Raw genomic sequence first — 7545 nt, forward strand, 5'->3', positions numbered from 1 at the left:
ATCTAGAATGATGCCAGTGTGTATTCAGTGAAAAAAAAAAAAAAAAGAACTTAGGACTTTTCATGACAATGAGATGCATCTGCTCCTGGCAGCACCAGCTACTGAAAGAGGAAGATGGGAAGATGGGCATTGAAGAGGCTCCTTATGGGGTTTGCTAGCCACTTGGGCAAGTCCCAGGCTCTTTCCTGGACTGCTTCACTGGACATGCAGTACCCACAGAGAGATGACTGCTAAACTTGATATGGTCCTTTGGGGTTCCTGCTTTATGAAGGAATCCACGAGACATTCTGCAGGACACAGAAGAAAGTGACTGAATTGTCTTTGAAATTTCCTGCTTCATGGAAAAGTCTGCTGGATACTATGGGCCTGTAGGCAGAAGATGGATGCCCCAATGGTTCTAAAGAACTTTGGGTGACTGTCCAGGCAGCGAGATGTCTCTGCTAATTTTAGAGTTTTGGAAGTTGTTTACAATGCACTTCCTGTTTACTAAGGTAATAATATATCCTTGGAGTCTTTGATGGAGTTAAAGAATAGATCAATAGGCCAGGTGGTGGTGGCACACGCCTTTAATCCCAGCACTCTGGAGGCAGAGGCAGGAGGATCTTTGTGAGTTCGAGGCCTGCCTGGTCTACAAGAGCTAGTTCCAGGACAGACACCAAAGCTACAGAGAAACCCTGTCTCAAACCCCCCCAAATATAGATAGATAGTTATAATTATAGTTTTCCACAGTTATGATGAAAGATAAAATAGATATGAATATTGTAACTGTAATTCTTGTATGATAACTGTTTTGTTATATGTAATTTTACTATGTTAAAGCCTTTCTTTTTGTTTAAACAGAAAAGGGGAAATGGCATAGGAGGTCCTTCTGTCTTTGTGTTGCTTTCATTGGTTAATAAAGAAACTGCCTTGGGTCCTTGATAGGGCAGAACTTAGGTAGGCGGAGAAGACAGAACTGAATTCTGGGAGGAAGAAAGCAAGAGTCAGAGAGAAGCCATGGATCCTTTGCCTGAGATGGACGCCAGTTAGAATCTCTGGTAAGCCACAGCCACATGACAATAATGGAGATGGGTTAAACTAATATGTAAGAGTTAGTCAATAAGAGGTTAGAGCTAATGGCTAAGCAGTGTTTTAATTAATACAGTTTCTGTGTGGTTATTTTGGGTGTAAGCTAGCTGGGCAGCCAGGACAAACAAGTGGGTCCTCACCCTCCAACATGGACCCATCTGCCCCTTCCCACACTTTTTGGAGGATCTAGTCTTCTGTACCATTGGTTCCATTCCACAGCTGCCCAGAGTCACAACCTCCCTTTATCCTGTCTTGGCTCAAGTTACACAGAGATGGGGACCCAGTTCCCAGAGGCTGTTCTTGTGCCCCCTTACCGCCCCTGCTGCAGCTCGTTCTGTGGATAGACAGGGCTCTATCCCAGACCTACTACAGAGCTGGCCACTTCCACCACCTGGCAGGAGGTTGCTGGTGAACAAGGTGACCAAGCAAATTTGGATATGCCTCTTCATACCTTCTGGCAGGACTTCTTCCTCAAAGATTTTAGCTCTATCTATCCCTTAGTTAAGACTAAGACATGGGCTTTTTTCTGTGCTTCCACATCCTAGTGAGCAGGCATGGCCTAAACATGCAGAATGACATGGGCGAATTCATGGACCTGTATGTGATGTGGAAATACACCACAAGAAACCTCTCATTGATCCCAAGGACCGTGAGTCCACCCAGATGACTGTGGCTGAGGTTGACAGGGTCACAGGCTGGTTTAATAGCTAGCTTAAAACCTACATTATCTGTGGGGCAAGTCAGATGATACTATGCTCCAATTGGCTAAAGTGGATGGAATTGTCTCAAAGAATTTTTGACCAGAAGAGATCAGGAAATATTTGTCATAAATAAAAGTGAAAAAGTAAAAAAGAAAAAAGGAAAGAAAGGTAAAAAGACTAAGACATGGAACACACGGAGAGAACTGTCCACAGCTTACCGCAGCACCTTTCCATTTGCTGGGACATGGTGCTTTGGGGAGTGGCTGGCAGAGTGAGGAAAGGTCACTGCAGGACATCCTCATTGGTCTCTTGTGGTTACTCATCCACTGTTCACCACCAGGAACGGTACACTTAATGGGCCATCTTTTCATCAGACACTCCTTTGCCTAGAAGGCACAGGTGCTCAGTGTGTGTTTATTGACCATATGAACAGAACCACCACCCAGGGCTAAATACAGGATGTTTTCAACACCCTGCTGGCTCCCTCGGGCCCTATTCAGTCAATATTTTTTTTTTTTTTTTTTTCGAGACAGGGTTTCTCTGTGGTTTTTGGAGCCTGTCCTGGAACTAGCTCTCGTAGACCGGGCTGGTCTCGAACTCACAGAGATCCGCCTGCCTCTGCCTCCCGAGTGCTGGGATTAAAGGCGTGCGCCACCATCGCCCGGCTTTTTTTGATTTTTTGAGACAGGGTTTCTTAGTGGTTTTTTGGTTCCTGCCCTAGAACTTGCTCTCCTAGACCAGGCTGACCTCCAACTCACAGAGATTGCCTGCCTCTGCCTCCCAAGTGCTGGGATTAAAGGCGTGCACCACCACCACCGGGCTTCAGTCAATATTTCTGTCTTAGTTACTGTTCTATTACTATAAGAAACACCATAACCAAAGCAACTGTTACTAAAGAAAACACTTAACCAAGGGCTTGCTTATAGTTTTAGAGGGTGAGTCTGACCTGCCCAGCAGGTCCTAAGTTATTCCAGGGTCTGAAGAGGCACTATCTGAAAGACATGGGTGAGAGAGAGAGACAGACGCCAAGCAGTATTCTATTTTGTCAAGGCATCCATTTATTGAAGCAAGTTTTATGTCTTATATACTCCTCAGTGAGGAGCTCAGGCAGGGGGAACTGAGGAAGGGGAAGGGGGGAAGGAAAGGAGGGGCTCAGTAGCTAGGCAGCTAAGCAGGGCAGTTGCCAGGTCAGTGGCTAGAGCACCTGCTGTTAGTGATAAGCAGCAAACAAAGAAGACACTCTGAGGTGCCTCCTGAAGCTTGAATCTCCAAGGTCAGCACACAATGTCTTAGTTAACTTTAAGTTTTCCGTCTCAAGATTTTTACTTCAAGGCCCTGTGAGATGTGAGAAAGGAGAAGCCTGAAATGGCTCCTGACATATCCTCCTTTTTTTTTGTCACTCGTCTGCAGGACCAAAGTAAGCAGGTCTTTGACCTTTGACCTTTGACCACAGGGTCCCTGGCTTCGGCTTTGTGGAGGGCAATCCTCGTTCCCCTGACATCATGCCATGTTGAGCCGGCCTGTATGGCCTCTGTATGATGTGCTGCTCAGGGGAGGGCTCCACAATATTCCCGTCATTGGGCCTCTGTGTGAATCATAAATGAAAAGACTGCGAGGAGCTCTTTTTTTTAGGAGGAAGGGCTGGAGAGTCATGAGACATGTTTTAACTTATTTTTTTCTACCAAAGATCCTGCTCCAAGGGTTCCAGGGTTGAGGAGGTGGGTTAGTGAGGTTAGAGAAGGTAAGTGGGCGTTCCGCATCTGGAGTTTCGAGGTTCTCTCTGGAATCATGGGTGTTTAGGAGATGGTAATGGACAGCGACAGAATCTCTGGTCATCATATCCACCTGGGTCTTAACAGATCAGGTTAGTTTAGCAAAGGCCCATGGGCCAAAAGATAACAGCAATTAGATCCCCATAAACGGGCCCAGCATACTAGGCAAAAGTGTGGTTAACCGTAGGGAAGAAAACCAGTTCTGATACCATGATTCCTGTTTTTCTCTATTTCTTTTTCTTTCCTCCAGACTATTTTTAACCTTTTGTATGCTATCCTGTACCAGTCCCGTTTTATCTGAATAAAAAACAGCATTCTTCTTTAAGAGTAACACAAAGTCTTCCCTCCTTAAGAAAAATCATGTCAAGACCTCGTCTATTTTGTAAAACTACCTCTGATAAAGAAACTAATGAATCTTTCAGACTCTCCAGGCCTTTTTGTAACTCCTGGATGTCTCTATCCACTGCCAGGCTAAGTTGAGCATATTGTTGTTGAGAGGTGATAAGGGAGACGATTCCCGTCCCTGCCCCTGTGGCTCCCAGTCGCAGAATAACAGCCAAAGTCATGGCTGAAATAGGCTCTCTCTTATTTCGAGGCAAGGTAGCACCTCATTCCCAAAAACTGAGGAGCTCCTCTGGCTCATGTATAGTCAGCCGAGGTATCAATTTTACAAGCACACAATAGTCCTCATGGTGTACAAAGTTGATGGTAATTATATATGTAGTGAGCCCCAAAACACAGGCAAAATAATGCCCCTTGGGTGCAGAAATGTACAAATAAGAAGTGTTAACAACAATTGTCTGATTGCAAATCTTTAGCAGTGGTTGGGGAAACTTTAGGGCGGGTCCTCTGAGACACAGACCTATCCCCAAAGTCTGTCCCAATGTGAGGCCCTCACTATTAACTGGGTGCCATCTGAGTCCTTCAGTTTTATTAGTGAAATTAAGAGACTCGAAGATAGCTAGACCTTCATAGAAAGGAGGCCTTGGGGGAAAGTATACTCAACATTCCTCGTATCTGGAGTTGTTGGAAACATGTAAGGCAGTTATGGAAGCATTAACCACGGATAAGATGACTTCTGCAGAGGATGGAGCGCCCTGTGGTAATGTAGGTCTGTAAACAGTAGGTGTTATGGCTAATGCAGGAGACAGAACAGAAGGCTGGGACCCACCCAAATGCAATACAGGGTTAGGGCCTATGGACACAGGTTTTGTGCGAGGAACTTCTTTAAGAAGACGTATTTTCAAAAGAAGACCAAAGTCTATCCCTTCTTCATATAGGCGCAGACCTCATTCAAAGGTGCGGGAGGTTTTTCCAAAAATATTTCTCCCTGCTGATATAAAATTAATTATTAGGGGGTTACACCATCCTCCTTTCAAGCAATCCCAGCTTGAGGGATTATATCTTTTTACGGTTATGTAATCCCAGCTGGAAGAGGGTTTCCAGTATGTATCTCCTGTAGTTTCACAGCCCCATGAGGCACAGTAATAGTCATCAGTATACCCGCAGCGGTAGTTTAAAGTGCGGTCTCTGTGAGTGGTCCCAGGGCAAACATATATCCCCGAAATGTCATCTTTCAGCCTCTGCCTCTCATGCCGGTTGGCAAAATCAGGGTCTATAGTAAAGACCGAGAGTTTACGTGGTCTTTTTATCTAAAAATAATCAGGGGTGCCCCAATAATGGTGCCCTCCCAGAGCAAGTTGGCAGAGATCAACATATAAGGGATCAAAGGGTGGCTTAGAACTAACAACTGAAGATGAATTACTATCTCCTGCCCCATTAGAAATCTGCCATGTAAAATTGAAAAGTTGGTACTGGGGTGATGTTCCTCTGACATGTGTCCAAATAGAAAGGAGCCAGAGTGGTTTTCAAATTGTTGCCAGCATCTGAAAGAGAACACAAAAAGGGAAATTTTTCAGGGTTTGTTCTCGCTGGTTGGATTATATAATTTTATTAGACGCTCAGGGAGCCATCTGGCATTTTGAGCCTTGGTATCATAGATACATGCATGACCCTTGCCCCAAATAAGCACAGGGTTGGGGCCAGCCCAGATTCCCACCAGGGGGTACTTCCATAGTGCTTGTGCAGAGGTAGATTGAGTAGAAGGGTGCCACAGTCTGTCCGCAGCAGACTGTCCCTGATTGTCCAATGTTAAGAAATTGAGCACAAAGAGAGCATGGGCCAAGATTGTCTTAGCATTGCCTTTTATGCGGTAAAGGGTCTCTTGTGCCATTAATTTAGAGATGGTATGCTTAAGAGTCTGATTGGCACGTTCAACAATGCCCTGGCCTTGTGGATTATAGGGGATACCAGTACAATGTTTTATATTTAATTGGTACACAATTGTTTAAATTTCTGGCTAGTATAGCCAGGCCCATTGTCAGTCTTAAGTATTTTGGGCTGTCCCATAGCAGAAAATGCAAGAAATAAATGGGCAATAACCTGTTTAGTTGCTTCCCCTGTCTGAGCAGATGTGTACAGGAAGCCACTATAAGTATCAATAGTAACATGAACATATTTAAGTTTACCAATGGAAGGGATGTGAGTAACATCCATTTGCCATAGTTCCCCTGGGATCAGGCCTCGAGGATTGACCCCCAGATGGGGTTCAGGTAAGAATGGTACACAGTTTTTGCAACCTTTGACAATCTGTCTAGCCTGTTCTCTGATTATGCCAAATTTGAGAAGCAAAGTTCCAGGATTTTGTGGGGAGTTTAAGGCAATCCAAATGAGCATTCCTATCTGTCAAATCATTTCCTTGTGTTAGAGGCCCAGGCAGACCAGAATGTGCTCAAATGTGACCTATAAAAAATGAATGTGAGCGGTCTCTGATTAACTTTTGAATTTTGAAAAATAATTGAAAAGTGGCTGTCAAAGGCTGAATGGTAGGAACCATCTCAAGGACCTGAAGAGCCCTAACAACATATTGGCTATCAGAAAATAAATTAAATTCTTGGTAACAAATCAATTGAAATACAATGAAAGCCACATACAGTTTCATCATTTGGGCAGACTTATATGGAGTATCAACAATATAGGCCTTATCATTAATAACATATGAGGCTCTTCCATTTTTTGAGCCATCTATAAAAACAAGCAAGGCATTTGGAATGGGCTGCAAGCATGTATTCTTTAGAAATGTAAAAGGTGTGATATTAAGGAATTGAATAAGCCTGTTTCCTGGCATGTGGGTATCAAACTTTCCCTGAAACCCAGCAAGTAGTACGGCCCATTCATCATGTCTCTGTTGTAGCCAGGCTATCTGATCTCCCGAATATGGGGTAACAATAACATCTGGGTCACGGCCAAAGTATCGAACTGCAGTTTTGATACCTGAGAATAGAATCTGATTCACCAAAAAGGGATAAGAGGGCAAAATCTTGGATGAGGTAGCAAGCGCATGTATCCAAAGAAGTGGCTGCTCCTCTTGCCACAGGAGGCCTGAAGGCATATAATCAGTGGCAAATGTTAATAGATACAGAATTTTTTTCAGGATCAAAATATCCTGAGCCTTGTTGGAAGATAGCTTCTTCTACCTTTATAAGTGTGGCTTCTGCCTCTAATGTAAGGCTCCTAGGGGAACTAGGGTCAGGATCTCTTTGTAACATATTAAATAATGGTTTTAAATCTCTTGTTGTGAGTCACAAATAAGGGCGTAACCAATTAATATCACCTAAAAGTTTTTGAAAATCATTTAGGCAACGTAAACTTGTTCTTTTTATATGTATTTTTGAGGTGCGAATGAAGGTTGGTTCTAATTGAAATCCCAAAAACAGAGAGGGATAGTAAGTCTGATTTTTTTTCTGGGGATATAATAAAGCCCCTATATTGTAAAGCCAAGACTAAATCCTGAGCTATTTTTTGTGCCATATCAGCCTTATCTGCAGCTATTAGGAAGTTGTCCATATAATGAATAAGATACGGCCGGGCGATGGTGGCGCACGCCTTTAATCCCAGCACTCGGGAGGCAGAGGCAGGCGGATCTCTGTGAGTTCAAGACCAGC

At 43.9% G+C, this 7545-nt stretch overlaps 1 pseudogene; it reads left to right on the plus strand.

Annotated features, from left to right (window-relative positions):
- Positions 1-1633: 1633 nt before the first annotated feature.
- On the plus strand, positions 1634-1868 carry LOC101986272 (annotated as a pseudogene).
- Positions 1869-7545: the final 5677 nt, after the last annotated feature.

Source organism: Microtus ochrogaster, chromosome 7, assembly GCF_000317375.1.
Source record: "Microtus ochrogaster isolate Prairie Vole_2 chromosome 7, MicOch1.0, whole genome shotgun sequence".
In the NCBI taxonomy this organism is placed as follows: Eukaryota; Metazoa; Chordata; class Mammalia; order Rodentia; family Cricetidae; genus Microtus; species Microtus ochrogaster.